General features: G+C 45.0%; 1 long non-coding RNA gene across 1 annotated transcript in view; it reads left to right on the top strand.

Moving 5' to 3' along the window:
• The window catches only part of LOC122468284, a 41,086-nt gene that overhangs the window by 2,008 nt on the left and 20,921 nt on the right, over positions 1-18,157 (top strand). The window lies entirely within an intron of this gene.

Raw genomic sequence — 18,157 nt, 5'->3', positions numbered from 1 at the left:
CTCCACCCACCCTCCCAAATGGAAAAAGGAAGCAGGAATACAGTAACTAGAGAAAATTGAGGAAAAACTATGCTGCCTCTTGCAGTTTAATACAGTTTTAACTAATGGATTTTTTTGTTTTGTTTTGTTTTAAGAGAAGAATAATGGGGAAACACGGATCTTTTATTTTAGGAAACTGTTATGGTAAGATGTATGTCAGACTTGACAAATGGAACTAACGCTCTTCGGCTGCTTCTTGTCCTTGTCTTAAACAGGAATTAAGTTAAACACAGTGCTGAATGTTAATTACATGTTTACTGGCTAATGAAAATTACAAATGGTTTTGCCACCTCAAACAATGATGAAAACTCTGAAGACACTGTAATTATATACTTTGAGGGAAATAACTCAGAATATTGATCATAAGAAGTGTAAATCTTTTTTTAACTATTCATTAATACCATAAATATGGGCTACAGAAGTTTTTCCTTGTGGTTTGTCTCATCAGTTATATCGAGTGGATGGATGGTGAGGTTTCTCTGGGGAGGTGGTGAACTCATTCTCTTGTAGAAGGAGGCCACTTGTGTAACTCAGGGGGTGCCCCCTCCCTTCCGCCCCCGCCCCCTTTAACCCCGGCAGAAGGTGGGGGGGATAGTTGAACGGGAGGAGATGGGGGTGGGGGGGCTGGGCTCAGGGCAGGTGAAGGTGATCACTGCCCAGCCTCTCCTCTCCCCTGCCCTCTTCTCTTCATTTCTCCCTCCTCCCTTCCCTGCCAGGTCTGATCGATGACCGCCTTCCCCAGCCTGGGCGCCTGTCGGGTAACCTGGCATTCTGGTTCCTAATGGAGGACAACTCACCGCAACCCAGCCACGCTGCCCTGGCATCTTAAGTTCCTTCTTTCAGAGGTGGCTAGGGCAGTTCATGGCAAGAGAAGGGGGAAAAAAAAAAAACACTTGAGTGTGGAAGGGGTTATTGGGCAAGGTGGCTCAGGCGGCGGAACCAGAACCGGTTTGGGAGTAGAGAATTGTTTTTTGTTTTGTTTTGTTTTAACTTTGGCCTGAGTTGTAACTCTGCACTCTGGAGCGTGACAGCCACTCCGATCTTGGGGGTCAAAGGTGAGGGCTGCACTAACCCTAAAAGGCTTGTCTGGCCTGGCCAGAAGGCCGAGCTCGGGGAGAGGTGGGGGGTGGGTGGTGTGGCCAGCCATACTGCCTGACGCTTCCGAGGGGGTGTCTGTGAAACCCACACGTGGGGGGCACAGAACTGAGGGCCGGTTTTAAGTGCAGTATTAAGGATTTTTTAAAAAGTGCCCTAGGCTTGTGGGACTGGAGTCCTCTTTTTCCCTGAGAATTCCCAAGGCGCTGGTCTTTGTCTTAGAAGGAATGGAGTTTCTGAATGGTGTGAAAGGGACAGAGAGGGTCGCTTCAAATCGATTTTACTTGTCCTTTCTGTCTTTTCGGATCAACGCCCTTCAATGGGCACAGAGGTGCTCTTTCAACCAAAAACTTGTGCTACATTTTCTGCCTGTATTGGTGCTAAATACAATAAGCACTGGGCAGATTTTTTTTTCTTTGCTCTCCAAAGCAAGAAAGCACCCTAATTAAATTGTTTTATATGGACAGTCAAGACGGACCAATTAAGTATGCATTAGTATAAAGATATAGTCTGCAGATAAGGCAGTTTAGAAAATCATGCTTAGGACAAAGGAGAGGGCGCTAGCGTTGGGGAGGGGTGCGCGAACCCAGCAAGGTCGCCTTTGCCTTCCTCGCTGGGCCCGAGGGAACTGCAGAGGCCCGGGCCTCAGGTGAGAGGAGAGCAGGCCCGCTAACAGGTGGTCAGGCCCGAGCCCCCGACCCCGGCCGAAGAGAGGTGGAACCCAGGGTGTTAGTAGCCCTCCCGTCTCCTTACTCGGAGGGACAATGTAGTCGGCTGAGGTGGCGGGTCCCGCAGGAGTGGCGGGGGGGGGGGGGTGGGGGGGTGGCGAGAGAGTGCCGTGCCCCGTGCCAGGTCGGGCCCATCGCCCGGTGTCCGGGTCCAGGGCGCGGCCTTGCAATGAGAGCGTGCGCCCAGGGGAGGCTGGGAGGGCCAAGGGGCCGCGGACACTGCCACTGCGGCGGCCGCAGCCCTGCGGCAGTCAAGATCAGGGTAGGAGGCCCCCTTCCCAGCACATCCAAGCTCAGCGCTTTTTCGCTTCTAAGGAAACGGGAGCTCCTCTGCGGGGAAAGTAAAGTTCCCACTCGACGCCATCCGGCCCGAAGGGCGTCGAGGACCAGGCGCAGGAATGGGGGAATGACCGAGGGTCGGAGAAAAGGTAGCGAGGAGACTGGCTCCTTGGGCGAATGGAGATCTGGGCCTCTCCACCCTCTCGCCTGCCTCTGAGGTGTGGGCGGGCAGAGTGCACCTCACCACGAAGGCGACGACCCCCCGAGCAGGGGCCTGAGCCTCCCCGCGTCGCGGCGCAGGGTTGTGATAGGTGGTCCCCGGGCCGCGAGCGCAGCGCGCTGCCGCGGGCAGGGTGGCGCGGGGCGCACAGGGCGCCCTTGGTCGGGCGCGGCGCGGGGTGGGCAGGAGCAGAGGCGAGAATTAGAGCCTGGGGAGGTGGCTGAATGTCAAAAGTAAAAAGGTTGAAAAGCCAATTTTCCAGGCGCGCTTTCGCCCCCTTTTGCTGGTTGCCGAGGCCGTAAATCAGCGGCCGGCGGCGAGGGCGGGAGCAGCCCCCTCGGCGGGCTTGGCGCGGCCCCGCCCGGACCGTGTGCACCTCCCGGTGGTCCCCGAATCGATCCGAAGACTAGCTGAGGATGTCACCGCACTAAATATTTACTGATCACACACAAGTAGCCGGGGCTCGAACGATTTTCCTCTGTGAGAAGAGCGCAGAGAGAAGGGTAAATCATTTTATTAGTGTGGATAAAGCCCAGAGCACACTCCGGGCTGGAGTGTTTTAAGATGTGTCTTCAACGGGATGAAAAGAGTTAGGGAAATCGATACGGAGTGATTAGAAGCCCCCGGGGTGACGAAGGGGGCCCAGGCTTTCAGGGATTTGGCGAGGCTGAGAAGGGGGAGCAACCCTCGAGGGGGGCGGCCGGACCACCGCCAGGGAGCTCCCGGGCGCAGGCCTCCGTCCCTCCCTACTCGACGGGAGACGCAGGGGCGCAGCAATCCGCAGGGAGTCGGCCGAGGCCCGGCTCCTGCGGGCCGCCGCCGGGGGAGGGTTGCGCGGCCGCCACGGGGCCAAGGGCTTGGGAGCCACGGGCTCCACGCTGCGAGTGACAGTGGTCAGGTGGCCGCCGCAGTGGATCGCAGGCCCGGCGCGGGGACGCTGGCAGGTCCCCTCACAGCGCATCTCTCCAGGCGACCTCCTGGAGTAAAGGTGTGACCCAAAAGGGCTGCATTTTTCCGCCCCAGCCGCGACCCGCAGCATCCTGGAACTTTCTCCTTGATACATCTCTGTCCCTCTCCTCCTTTGATGTTCCTAAAGAGGACGCGGCGGCCCAGCCCCGCTAGCTGCCCGTCCCTCCCACCCACCCAGTGTCTAGGGCTGCCGCCGGGTGGCGGAACCCGCTGCGGACCACAGGGCTAGTGGATTCCAGGTTCGGGGCTCCTGGGCAGGTGGGAGGAAGTCTGAGGCCGACGAGGCAGTCGGGGGCTGGGTGACAGACACTAGCGAAGCCCCCAAGACGTCTCGGTTCCCTCCAGGGCGGGGAATTAGCTTTGGGGGCTTCAAGCCACGCTCCAGCGGTGGAAATCGGTCTGTGGCCCCAGGGCTGCGTGCAGGAGCCTCAAGTGGCAGAGGGGTAAAGGCTCCCAGGGCTCGCTGAAGTTAGCCAGGCTTTGGGGGGGGAGTTTGCTGGGAGGGTGAGGAAACCTTCTCCCCGAACTCAAGCAGCAAAGTCCTGGCGTGAAAATGGCTTTTCACTTCTAGAAGCGGGCGCCTCGCTGGTGACTGCGAACAAACCTCGAGGCTCGACACAGCTGCAAATAATCAAGAAGACACTAATTTTGGGGGGGGAAGGAGGGGCGGAAGGTGAGGCAAGGGGAGAATCTGATTCGTTTCTTCTTCCTTTTCCAACACCTGGCCTTTTCTTAAAAATCTGCTCTTGCCGAAAAGCGAATAGATTTATTTATTTATTTACTTACTTATTTATTTATCTATTTATCTATCTATGCATCCATCCATCCATCCATCCATCCCTCCTTCTTCCCCCCAAATTGCTCGATTTTCTTGGCAGCTTGAGGAATTCAGCTCAGGTCGCCCTGCCTGGCCCCTCAGTGCAACAGGAAATAGAACTTCAGATCCAATTAACCGTTTTCCAGAAGGGGTAGTTATTATTATTATTTTTCAATATGAATCCTAATGGATTGGCGCAGTGTGTTCAGGTGTGAGGCGATTGGTGCCTGGAATCCCTGGCTCGGTGAGACTCTAATTCTTGCGATGTTAGCTCCAGAGTATTCATGACCTGGACACTGTCAGGACCCCCGGTCTCCATTAACCCTTCCTGGTCTTGGCCAGAGCGGAGGTTAACTACACTCATGTACCAAAGGGGCTGTAGCGAAGAAGGGAGAGAGAAAGGAGGAGGAAGCGGAGGAGAAAGGAAGGAAAGAAGGAAGGCAGGGACGAAGAAAAGAGGGAGGGGGCGAGGGAGGGAAAATTCGCTCTAGTTGCTGCCCTTCACTGGTCTCCCCCACCCCCGTCCTTCCTAGGAAAGCAGGTTTCCATTCAGAGGGACAACAGTCTCATCCATCAAGGAAGCTCACTCCATGAAGGTGGACTTTAGGGAATAAGAAAGCATAATGTAGTGAAATATTTTCTTCCATTTAACTGACCACCCAGTTCCCTTAAAAAAAAAAAATTCTGACATGTGTACAACAGTAGAGTACTACACTACATATTTTACCTTCTTTCATTTCAGTAAAAGCTAATTTAGAATCTTGCCAGTAGCCAAATTACAGCCACAAGATCTGGATGAGATTAGGAAAATACTCATTCTGCTGGCTTCAGACCTGGTGGCATTTTAATGGGCAGTTATGCAACAGTTATGTGCGTGAAGGTGTATGCACGTGGGTGTGTATATATTCTTAGGGTGTTAGAAGTTCCATGATGGATTAAAGGTTCATATACTCAAGCATTAGATAGAGGCTGTCACTCATGTGTACATGCTGGGGGTCTGGCAGAAAGCAGTGCAAAAAAGAGTTCTGAATAAGCTCCTTGGAATCACTATTGTTGAGATACAAGCTGAAGCAAGTTAGTAATGGTAAAGCTATTGTGCCTTGCAGAATCATAGAAAGGCACTTCAAAGTAAAAATGTCAGTTTTCAGGGTGGTAGCTTTGGCAGGCCAGTTAAACAAAAGGTGAGCGTCTTTTGCCTAATGTAGGTGTTTAAACATTCCACCCTATTTTACTCCTCGGTGAATTGAAGAATTCAAAGAGGAGAGGTGCCAGATACAGATGCTAGCATAAGGGGCGTGTTGCCTGTGTAACCAAGTCTCATGTGGGCTATACACGCTTTTAATATTATCGTGTAAGGCAGTTCCTGATGAGAAAGTTCTAAAGACATCGAAAGCCATGTGGACTCCAGTTCTCAGAAGTGGACAGAGTGAGGGAAGATCATCTAATTCCATGTATTTTTCCCCCCTTCTCACAAGAGCCTGGTTATGAAATTTTCAAAATGACAGTTCATTTTTGGTATGTCACAAAAAGCATGAATCAAATGACATCAAGTGCCAGTCATTTAAATGTGAAGGGGTTAGTAAGGCACATATCCAGAGAAATTATTGTTGCTGCTTAGTGGGATCCCTGTACTTGAATCAAATGCAAACAGAACAACAAAGGGGAGGGGGGGGTTATCTGATTTAATTTCCTTTAGCCACAAACTCAAGGTGAATTTTGGAAGGAGAAAAATAATGGAAGGAGCAGTTTTTATTCTGTTGGTTTTGAGAAGGCGAAAAGCAAAGTTTCAACATAAAGCATAGACTTAAACAAGTGCATGAGCAGAGACACATTGCCAGGGGAGAAAAGCACTATGTGTGAATTTCGAACACATAATTAATTAATTACCAATTGCCTTTCTCCTCTTAAAAGGCTGATTTCCTGAAATGTTGAAGGTACACATGAAAAATGCAGGACTTCTGTCCAAAATGAAGAGGAAGATGTTTCACATAATATTCAGCTTCTTGACCACAGGAAGTTTCATCCTGAGAGTTTACAAAGTGTAGTATTTAAATAGAACGCACACTGGCCCTTTTATTTTGAATATGGGATAGAGAAAGCTCCTTTTCCCATCTGTCCATTACAATTTATAATAAATTAATCAACCTTATCTAAGAGATTACGAAGCGCTTGACTGAGGTAAATTGATTTAGATGATATCACTTAAAACAGTTTAAAGCAAAAGTGAAAACATAAGAGGAAGGGAATATTGGCCTCCGTGAAAAATGTCACATTGGGTATTTCCTGACAGGACCACATCACATCATATGTCAGAGGCAAGTTAACAAATTAGGCAACCCTACTTCTTGGCAGAATGTATGTTAATAGCTCATTTCCTGACTCCAAAAGTTATGCAGATTTTCATTTTGCATATACTTTGCTGCCATATTACCCATACAGTTAGAAGGAAGCTAATATTGAAAAATGTAAGGGGGCTTGGGGGGTGAAGGGGTGGGGCCAAAAAGTAATTTTTTTCAGTCTCCAAGACTTCACGCTTATTTCCTCATTGATTCTTTTCATAGGATATTGCTTAATTTAATGGCTTTTAAAATCATATACTATTTTGCTGGAGTCTACATTGTTTATAAATAGAAAACAAAATCAAACGCAGATCTTTTTCAGAAAGTGCAATTGACTGTTCAGTTATTGAAGAACTGCTATTTAAATTTCCTAGCTTCTACTTAAAACAAACACGCTTACACACATCTAAACCTATTCTTCTTTGCTAACAACTCTTAAAATTGTTACGGGCATGACTGTGGATGAATGTTTTATGGAGCCTTTAACTCTCTTTCTCTTTACCCTGGAAATGCATTTAATGTGTCTTTTGTGCTTTAAAAAGCATTACTCAATATGCAAGAATTATTCACCCTCTTTTAAAAACCAGGGAGCAAAAAAACCTGAGTCTAGGAAAGAGGTGTGATGTTTACTTTGAAGTTTCAGGAACATACAAAGTTTTCTTAATAAACTAGAAGAAACTGTACCCTAGATAAACCTAAATAGGGCAGCTGTGGGGTATGGTTATACCCGTGTCCTACCTTCCTGCCTTTGGCACTAAGGTATCTGGGTTTTTGTCCTCACACACTGTCTATTGTTAACAGAGTAGGTTTTGACATTAAAAAAAAAAATTCAAGTTGTCTTGCTTTTATAGCTGGATGTATTATTAAATTAAAAATAATATTCATTTCTGTGTTCAAGTTTACATGTCTAGGCAATAATGAGGAGGTGAGATTCTGCAAACCACCCCCCCCTTGCCTCCCAAAAAACAAAAACAAAAATAAAAGCATTACATAAACACACTAAAGAGAGATTAAAAAAAAAAAAAACCACCTTAGGATTCAGTGTGTTGGAAATACAAGCACACTGTTTTTACAACAGAGCTCGTAGTAAGGCTTTTTTTCATCTTAACTATCCACCAGGATGTGACAGTTCGGTTTTATACACAATTTATGATTTTTAGACCAGTTTTAAACAACATAGCATCACAGGAGTGAAGGAAGATTTGAAAAATCAGCTTCCAAAAGAAAAAAGAAACACAAATAAGAGGCAGGGCACGGTGGCTCGTGTTGGTTTTCCAAGATGTTATGCGAGTTACACTGAAACATCACAATAACATGCATTCTCACTGAGGGCAGAGCAAGATGATGATAGGAGAAAAAAGGAAGAAAAAGATGCCTCCCCCACCACCCCCCCCAACAAAAACCAAACACAAAAACAAGCCCCAATCCTACACCCCACATAAGAAGCCCCTTACCACTGGAGGGAAAGTTTCTGTGTAACTGTGGGTCCTGCCAGAACTCCCAGTTGGTCTACTTTTTAAACACGCCAGGCAATGGTCACACCCGTCAGCAGCCTGGCCGCCTTGAGAAGGAAGCAAACTGTTCCCCTGCAGATGACCTACCATTTCGAGGTAAACTTTGAAAGCAACTGTTGAAAGTTAACCTCTCCTTTCCGAAGGAGGTTTGCAGAGGCTGGACAGTGAGAGCTGGTCTAATCAATTTTATTATTTTCTAAAGTCATTCCTAACTTTTATGATACTTCCCCCCCCCCCCCTTCCTTTACTATCTGTCTTTGTGCCTCGAGGGCCAGTGAAAGAACAGAGGGCAGATTCTAGATTGCTTTCAGAGTTTGCCTTCTCTGATGATGGATTACCATGTCAATTTAAACGGCATAGGATTAATTTGTTTCAATGATTTCTCTTTAGGCTGAATGCCAGCCGTTTTTCTATCTCTCTCCCTGCTCTTGAGAACAACAACAACCAAAAAAAAAAAAAAAAAAGCCTTCTTTCCATATTCTAAGTTAGGAGACAATAATGGAAATAGACAAGTTAGGTGTAATGTTGCAACACAGTTATAGGTCTGAGTGTTTTTATCTCTGCCTAAGAGGCTGAAACATACAGTCAGTCACATTAAAATGAAATTGGACTGAACATTTATTCAATAAATACTTGTCTTGTAGATAATCCAGTACGGAGTGCTTTTGACACATAAGGACTTAATTTGTCTTGGAAAACAAGTTATTAATATGGCACATTTAAACTTGCCACCTACAATAAGGTTATTGAGATCTATAACAAACTCAAATGCTCATACGCACGCGTGCGTGCACGCGCACACACACACGTAACACGTATGTATTTCAGATCACATATGGACAAAAAAGTTCAATGAAGTTAGAAATGATTCCCTTCATTATGCAGGTAATATCTAACCTTTCCAAAGTAAGAATGTGTCAGGGAGTCTTCTCGTTTGAAAGGTTTCTGAAGTGCACAAGAAAAATGCTGTTCAAATCCTATTTCTTTGCAAGACCAAGTCCATTATGAGGTTGAAAATGGCACAAAAAAAGCACTTAGGTGCAATCCAAAATCAAACACTCCCTCCACATTTTTTGCCTTGACTAACCTCGTAGCCAGAGAGAGCATGTTGCCTGTAGAATAAAGCCAATTTAGGTGAAATAATCTATTCCTAAAGTGATTATTGTATTTCTTTCTCTAATGGGAGGTCCCCCAGCAGATGCAAAGGAACAGGAGAGGATTTTATCCTATGGAATGAATCTGCTGAGTAAATGTGGCTATTTGAACGCGAGGCTACATTTCCATCACCCTCTTTTCTTAATTGCCTCTCCCTTTCTCAGCCTTCTTCTGCACTGAAATTTAACATCATAGTTGAGGATAACAAATTGCATTCTGAATATGAACACAAATGGATCTTACAGCCTTCTCCTTTTCCTAAGCCCTCTCAAAAGCACTGGCGGCCTTTCTTTGAGCAGGGTGTGCTTTCTAAGGACATATGCAATCAGAGGCCAGTGACTGTCAGAACTGGAATCTATGCAATTTTAATTTGTAAAAAAGTTGTTGGTTGTTAACCTTGGAGGAGATTGTGCATCTCTAAGAAACCGAATCTTTGAGAGCTCTCCCTGGGAAATGATGTTACACATGAGCAGAAAATCCAGGCAAGAAAGGCTAATTGAATGAAGAGAGAGAATTAGGTTAAAAAATAGAGTACAATCTAGTATCACATTTTCAGTAGTGTAACTTGAAATGAAGGTGTCTTCAAGTCGCTGGTGATGCCAGAGTGTTTAGATGTTGGCCACAGATGGGAACACCTATTGAAATGTGTCTGAAGAAGATTAATAGGGCTTGTCACTGTTGGGAAAGCACTGCTTTGCTGTAAATTTCTACCAGCACAAGATGAATTACCGATGAACGCTCACTTATCAACCCCATCACTATCGTTCGACACTAAATCAAATTGAGAAGTTATCTGCAATCAGAAAATTTCTTTTTAAAATAGACATACACCTTTAGGCCCCGAGCCCTTTAATAATCCCACTCAGAAAACAATTCCCGAGCCCATGATGCTTCTTTAGCTGAAACAAAATTGTATCTCAATAACGAATATGTTTTTAAGTTCACGTGCAATGGGCAGCTAGTCAATAGCAAAGTTTGATAGTATTTTAACGAGGCTGTGAAGGCTTCTCAGAAGCCTGCGTTTAGTATTTCGTGCAGTGCATTTTCTTTGCTTCGAGATCTCTCTCCCCCTTACTTTGGAAGGCAACGAGGAGAGTGGGTGTGCTGTTTTCCTGTTCTAAACCCTGTCCCTGTGAGCTACTCATGATCTAATCCTCTGGTAAGGTAAAATTATGAGAGAACCACCTGCTTAGGTAGAGAACAGTAGAATAGGATTAAAAGGATAACGGTGATAATTGAGGAAACGCATCCATCCTTTTATGATTTAATGGTGTTTTATGTCTAAGGTGGCTTACTCGAGGAATAAAACAGTGGCGTTATCTCTTTTATGATCTGCTAACCAACTCCAGGCAGCCGGAGGGTTTCCAACCTAGGAATAATAATGTTTGAATACAACCATGAACCCGTGGGCTTTTGGAGGGTTCCACCTGTTTATACGTTGTCTCACATTCACAGCTCACTGGATTGCCACAGGAATTCTTCACAGGCAGATACTTTGAATTCCCATTCTGCTGCTGAGTTGACTGAGGCTCAGAGAGTTATCTGAGGCCATGAAGCTAAAAGGAGCACAGCCAGAATTCTTTTTTTATTTTTAATTTTTTAATGTTTATTACTGAGAGACAGAGACAGAGCATGAGCAGGGGAAGGGCAGACACAGAGTCTGAAGCAGGCGCCAGGCACAGAGCCTGACGCGGGGCTCGAACTCACGAACCGCGAGATCATGACCTTAGCCGAAGTCAGCCGCATAACCGACCGAGCCACCCAGGCTCCCCACAGCCAGAATTCTTAACTACGATTCCTAGGTTCCTTTCAGGGTCTCTCCGTGGCGAGTCATTATGTAAATGAAGAAGAAGATAATGACAATGAAACTAATAGCAGGTAACATTTACTATAGGCAAGAACGGGAAACTTCTACACGTGTCATTTCATTTCACCTCGATATATTCATATATAAGATATTCATTTTAATCTCTATCCAACTCTCGGAGGTAAATACAGTTATCATTTCCACGATCCTAGAGCCAAAAGAACCCCAGAGTCTTAATAGAGTTTGGGGACTCACCCGAAACTCACATTGCCAGTAAGCTGGGGACGTGTTCCTTGAAATCTACATTTCAAAGCCACTGCCCTGGACTATGTTCCCGTTTCTAATTGCAAGGGATCTTCAATACTATGGGGCCGTCACAAGAAATCCCACTGATTTTTGGAACGCGAAGTCCCTCGGACTCTGAGACAGTTTGTCATAGCAGAATAGACCCTGGTTTGGAAATAAGGAGACCTGGGTTTAAATTCTAGCTTTACCAGTTACTGTGTGACCTCAACATCTTTGGTTTTTATTTTCCTCATCTCTGAAATGGGAGGGTTGGAGTAAATGAAACTACACACGTCGGTTTTGGGTGCTTTCTTCTGTCATGGTGTCTGAGAGGAAAGAAATGAGGACCCGGGGCAGCGGCCGTGGTCTGAGGGGGTGAGGGGGACAAGTAATGTGTAGGGCACTTTGAGAAGGTGTCACTAACATCTCTCCAACTGGAGACACTTGGCTTTGGATGAGGTCTCTGCTTTCGTTCTCTCCGCTTGCAGAGAGCGCTGAATATGTAAGACACTGGTGGTTCTTTAGGAAACCAAGCAATTGAACACTGGCAAGAAAAACTTTCCCAGAGAGAAGAGGAAAAACCCGAGGTCCGGAGCCGTTAGGTGACTTACATCAGGTCACCCAGCTGATTGGTGGCAAGGTGAAAGTAAGCCCCTTTTCTCTCAGCCCCCTCAACCAGGAATCCACTCCCAGTGCCCCCCCCCCCCAAAAAAACCCATCTTCCCAATTCTCTGCTCCTCATTCCACAAAAACATACTTCATTTTTAATTTTTTTAATGTTTACTTTTTAGAGAGAGAGCGAGCGAGCGTGCGCACAAGTGGGGGAGGGGCAGAGAGAGAGGGAGACACAGGATCTGAAACGGGTCCAGGCTCTGAGTTGTTAGCACAGAGCCCAATGCAGGGCTCGAACCCACAGACCGTGAGATCATGACCTGAGCCGAAGTTGGACCACCCAGATGCCTCCACAAAAACAGACTAGATCATCTGGCCATGGCTCCATTATGACTGTTACTCTATTTTTTTTTTTTTTTTTTTTTTTTTTTTTGAGACAGAGAGCACAATCAAGTGCATGCGAGCAGGGGAGAGGGGCAGAGGGAGAGAGAAAAATCTGAAGCAGTCTCCACCCCGGCGCAGAGAACGACACAGGGCTCGATCTCACCATCTTGAGATCACGACCTGAGCCTAGATCAGGAGTTGGATGCTTAACCGACTGAGCCACCCAGGCGCCCTTCTGTGACTCCATTTTTTGACATGATACGTTATGTGCGTTATTACTGGTTGTAACGTGAGCTCTTCCTAAATCTCTCCCACAATAACTTTTCATAAAATCTACTAAGTTAACCAGCCAAACAGTCGCAGCTGCTATGAAGAATCACACAGTAATAGAATATGCTGTAATCTCCATTAGGTCACTGTAATATTCCAATCTGTATTTATTACAAGCCTCCTCTGATGTATACATAACCAAACTTGCTAGATTTATATTCTCTAATGGTTCCCCAATGGGAAAAACCTGTGTTTTTTTATCTTCCTTTTCCTGTCCCAAATCACCCTTCCACATACATCGCCTGCTTTGGGAACCCCCGTCTGGGTTTCATCAGAAGTTGCAAGACAAAATGTGCATTATTAAGAAATATAAATATTTTCAGAAGCAATCAAAAGGATGAAAGATTGATTCAGCATGTAGATTGGACCTAATTCGAAGCAGCTTTGTCCTAATGAAAGCTACCGGGATACCGAGTGAGGAGCTCTTGGCGGCCCCCAGTTGGAAATTCAGCCTCATTAGGATAATCTGTCAGGATTGCTCTGGCTAGGTTTGCTGAAATATTTTTTGCGAGGTGTATTCTCTCGTGTCTGGGCTCTGTCACCTTCCTTGCCACCCCTAGGGACTTGTGGTAGTCATCTTTGAGAAATCATGACTAATTCCTTCTCTTTCCAGTTGGGATCAGTGAGTAGCTCCCTTTTTCACAACTCGGAAGTTGGCTTAGCATTAACTTTCATAAGAACACTTTGGCCCGGAGGCATCTGTATTATAATTTCTTTCTTGGCTTAATAAAAGTTATCACATTATCTACCTGGTCAATCTCTATTGGCTTTCAAAATAGAGACATGGAAAAACCTAATAAGCCTCATTAGGATATCTGCTTTAAAAACAACAGGCCGCCTCATTTAGCATGTTGCTTTGAAATGTCCCAGCAGAACTGGGTGGTCACCGCTTGAATACAGGTATTGCTAATTTGGGATCTTTGTCAGTCCGGTAGCTCTGGGGGGGGGGGGGGGGGGGAGGGAAGCCTAATGTGTAGGTGGAATTTTAATACACAAGGGATCAAACCCTGATTGTTGTATTTTGTTTTTGTTTTCTGTCTTTCTTTCCTTTAATCCCACTTTTTGTCCACATGGCCATGTGTGAGAGATGGCTTGATTTTCTTGATATGGTTCACCCATCCCCAGCTGGGATTGCAAAGAAGGCTGAAAATGTCTTTAAAATCAACACAACTCAGGGAGCCTGAGAGAACAAGTTTTCCTTTGTTGTAGGGTATAGTATTATTTGCTGTAGGTTTTTTTGATATACATTCTAAATTAGGCCTGCAAAGGCATGCTTCATCTTTAATTCATCACTCTCAGCTGAAAGAGATTAGCAATGTCTAGCACGCACCCCTCGTATGGTGCTGACCTCATCAAGTATGGCCTGAAATTAATTAGCCTCATTCATTCCAAATGGAAAAGGATAATGGGGCAGCATTTTAGACATGACCATCACAAATTGTTTGCAGCATATTTAAAAGGCCCCTATTTTCAAACCATGTAGATTAAAATTCTTTCCAGGGCCAGACTTATCAGGGACTCGGAGCAGAGCCCGGTCAGGTTTCGCGTGTGTATGTTTGTGTGTGCGCATGCGTGTGCGAGGGTGCGTGCCTGCCGAGTTGTTTATTGTGTGTTAGAGCCTGCGTGTAGATGGGTCCATGTTTAGCTGGTTTTGCTGTCCGGTGTGACACCTGGAATAGTCGACCAACCCAAATCTGATGTTTAATGCGGCTTTAAACGATCCAGTAACAATACGTTAGTGGATCTTTTTTTGTTGTCGTTGTTACCATGGAGGGGGCATGCCCGCACAAACTTTGCTGCTATTTTCCAGTAAGATACTATTCATCCTCGAATTTAGAAACAGACAAGCCTCGTAAAGAAACGCTTAATTTTTCTATCTTGAGTTATTTTTGAAGCTTTCTATGACTTTTCCCAGTACTTATTGCGTGATCATACTTCAAAACATGATTGAGGACTAACTTGGATTAGAGAAATACTTAAATTTACCATCTTTCTAAGATTAGCTGATTTTTTTTCCCCTTTTGGGGATTGACTAAGCAAGGCCAAATTTCTGAATATCAAAACTGCTTTCTTTTCTAGCCAAAAAAATCTTGACCGGGGTTCTTTGGGATTCTCGAAGATGTTGTAAAGTTTATTTTTATGAGCGGTCATTTGGGGACTACAGATTAGAAGAAGAAGAAGAAGAAGAAGGGGAAGAAGAAGAAAACCATGACATTTTGTGTTTTTAGATTTTGATTTTTAAAATGTGGTCAGTTTATGAAAAGGTATTTGCAGTATCTGGGGAGATTTTATCCAGTGCACATTTCTTCGGGGAAAAAAAAAGTAAAAACATTTCATCCCAGAATAAGTTTATTTAGTTAAATGAAGAAATAGATATTCAAAGTAATGTAACTACAATGCTTCCTTCCACTTAACGGTTGGAGTGAAAAATGCGCTTTGAGGCAAATAATCTTTTTAGGGCTCATTGATATATTAATCTCCATATGTAAGTTATTTAAGATTATTTTGGCTTATAATAAAAGGGGAAGTGGAAGCATGTTGCCGTAAAGGTAGGGTTTAGAAATTTCTCTAAGCTCACTCTTGCCCAATCTTCTCATCCCAGAAGGCCCCTTTATCTAATGGGCATATATCATTTATATGTACAAGATCATCAGTCACAAACTGTGAACCTATCATTTTGACATAAAAGATCTATCCTTAAATCTCCTCAAACCTCTAGCATATAATTTGAGGAAATTGGCTAGTTTAAAGTCTGGGCTTCTGACTTCTGGGGGATGAAATGCAAAAATGGAGAAAGCTTAAATTGTACAAATTTGATTTTAAAGTCACAGTTTAACGGAGCCAGTGATAAAGCATGATGCAGATCTTTAAGTGTCCACAGAAATAGATAATTTTGTTAATTATCATCTGGTCAGGTTGGGATCTCATGGCCAACAAACACAGTATGTTATAAAGAGAAATATTTGCCCAAATAGCTTGACTCCTTCAAGCACATGTTACCCCAAATATATTTTCCTTATAATTTTGTATTATCAAGACAAAGAAATGCATGCCTTCGATAATATTGCAGTTTGCTCAAATACCATACAGCATGCCTCAATTTGTATTAAAAAAAAATTTTTTTTTATCAACTGGGGTGAATATGGCAGAAGACCCATAAATATAAGGATTAAGGCTGCATGAAATTTGAGTTCATTCAAATGACAAACCCAAAGTAAAACCCGGATGAACTTACCAAATTTCATTTGCTATCCACCTGAAACTATAAATCCTCTTCTGGCATTTGAGAGTAGAAAGGAGGTTCACCTAAAATTCAAACCAGGTTTTCCTGAACCTGACCCAGACTCACTAACTTTAGGTACACTGGGGTTCTGTTGTGGGTTCACAGTGAAACTTTCATCCCGCTTTAGCTAATGATGAACAGATGATGCACTGGGGAAGAGAACCAGAAGATGGTTTTGACATTGCTGTTTGTCTCTCTCTCTCTCTCTCTCTCTCTTTTTTTTTCTTCACATTTCCTGTAAATTTCAGAAGTGGGGAAGAATAGCATTTGAAGCAAACTTTCAATGTGTGTGGAAAGAGGACCACGTATGAGAGACAGAGGAAGGACTGACAGTGAAATGTACATAGGATTGTTTGAAAAGGAGGATCCAGATGGAATATCGTTCACCAACATTTCTTGAGTGCTTGCTATAATCAGGCACCGGTCGAAGCACTTTATGTAGGGTGATCCAACATGGTTTGCCATCACAGTACCGGACAAACACTATCATCTCCATTTTGTTGAGAACAAAGAGCAGGCACGGGGAAGTTACATAACTTGCCCAAGGTTACACTGTTCCAAAAGGGGATTTGAACCCCAGGACGTCTGGTCCTGGGATCTCTGCGCTTCAGCACCTCCTGACCCCACAGAGGAAACACAATTACGGTGTTGTTTGGAAAACAAACCGCCACAGACGAGGAATGAGAGAGAGAGATCTTTCTGTTTTTATTTTTATTTTTAAAATTTTTAAATGCTTATTTTTATTCTGAGAGAGAGAGTGAGAAGGAGCAAGGGCAAGTAAGGGAGGGTCGGAGAGAGAGGGAGAGAGAGAGAATCCCAAGAAGGCTCCACGCTGTCAGTGCAGAGTCTGATGCGGGGCTCGAACTCACGAACCCGTGAGATCATGACCGGAGCCGAAATCAAGAGTTGGACGCTCAACCGACTGAATCAGCCAGGCGCCCCATTTTCCTGTTCTTAAACTACTGAGAACGATAGTAAATTTAGTGGGAAAAGCCAAAGGAGAGAAAGCTCGCTCTTGTCTAACCTTATCCCAGAAGTGGGAAGGGAGTTGACATCCCAGATCTCCCATAAGCCTTTGCTGAGCTTGCACTTGGAATGCTACCTGTGTAGAATACCTTAATGCTAAGGTGGAAGAGATAAATGGAGTGGGATTTAGAAAAAGTACAAGAACGACCCAGTGAGAGATTGGGGAGGAAAGATGAAAACAAACAAACAAAAAACCTAAATAAGTAAAACTTGGAGAAGCATCAGTCAATGTAGAACTCAACAGGATCCTAGACACATTTACAGGAGAAAGGAAGGGCCTAAAAATGTCATGAAGGAGATTGGAAATCCGTAAAACAGCAAGTCTGAGAGGAAAGCAAATTAAGGGAATTCAGATTTGTGTCAATGTCTTGCCGGGTCCACGATGCAAGCTCTGTTTTCTTGGAATACTGAAGCCCGAGCTAGAGATTTCACAGGAAAGACTGATTTTCTCCCCTGTCTTGTGTTGTTGAGGCTTAAAGATAGGCTAAAACACTACGGCTTAAAAACCGTGCCCGGGTAGCTCAGTGGGTTAATCGTCTCACTCTTGATGTGGGCTCAGGTCGTGATCTTGCGCCTTGGTGAGTTCAAGCCCCGTGTCGGGCTCTGAGCTGCCCCAAAGCCTGCTTGGGATTCTCCCTCTCTCTCTTGCCCTCCCCACTTGCACCGTCTCTGTGTCTCTCAAAATAAATTTTAAAAACTTAAAAAAAAAAAAAAAAACCAACCCCACAATTGCTTTGTATCATCGTAATAGGTGGCAGGCCTCCATAACTTTTCTATTCACCTTCTCATTTCATTCTTGTGATGGGTTTGCGAGCTATGTATCACCCACTTTATAGATCTGAAAACCGAGGCTCAGAGAAGTTCTGTTGCCTGCCTGGGCTCGCACAGCCTGCAGTCCCCCTGAGTGTTCCAAAGCCCGGTCTCCTCTCAGAACACCCCACTGGCGGCTTCTCTCACACAGCCTTCCTAGGGCTTTGCCCAGAAAATGATGTCATAAAACCACTGGTTTTCGGCCAAATTCATTACGGTGCATTACCCGCAAGGAACGTCCCGATAAGAACACATTATGCCAGAGTGAGACATGGGCCGGCTCCTGAATTCTGGCTGGCATCCTCTGAGAGGTGGCCCTGTCTGCTCAGCTCTTGCAGGCGCTTGTGCATGTTAAGTAAACACACCGAAGTCGGCTCGGGTGTGGGAGCAAGTGATAGATGAATGGACATTTGAAAACGGAGTGGAACTCTCGAAGCAGGCCCAAGCCTCCTGTGTTTACAGGCC

Source organism: Prionailurus bengalensis, chromosome B3 (assembly GCF_016509475.1).
Source record: "Prionailurus bengalensis isolate Pbe53 chromosome B3, Fcat_Pben_1.1_paternal_pri, whole genome shotgun sequence".
Taxonomy (NCBI): Eukaryota; Metazoa; Chordata; class Mammalia; order Carnivora; family Felidae; genus Prionailurus; species Prionailurus bengalensis.
This window is presented reverse-complemented; position numbering and strand designations above follow the sequence as displayed.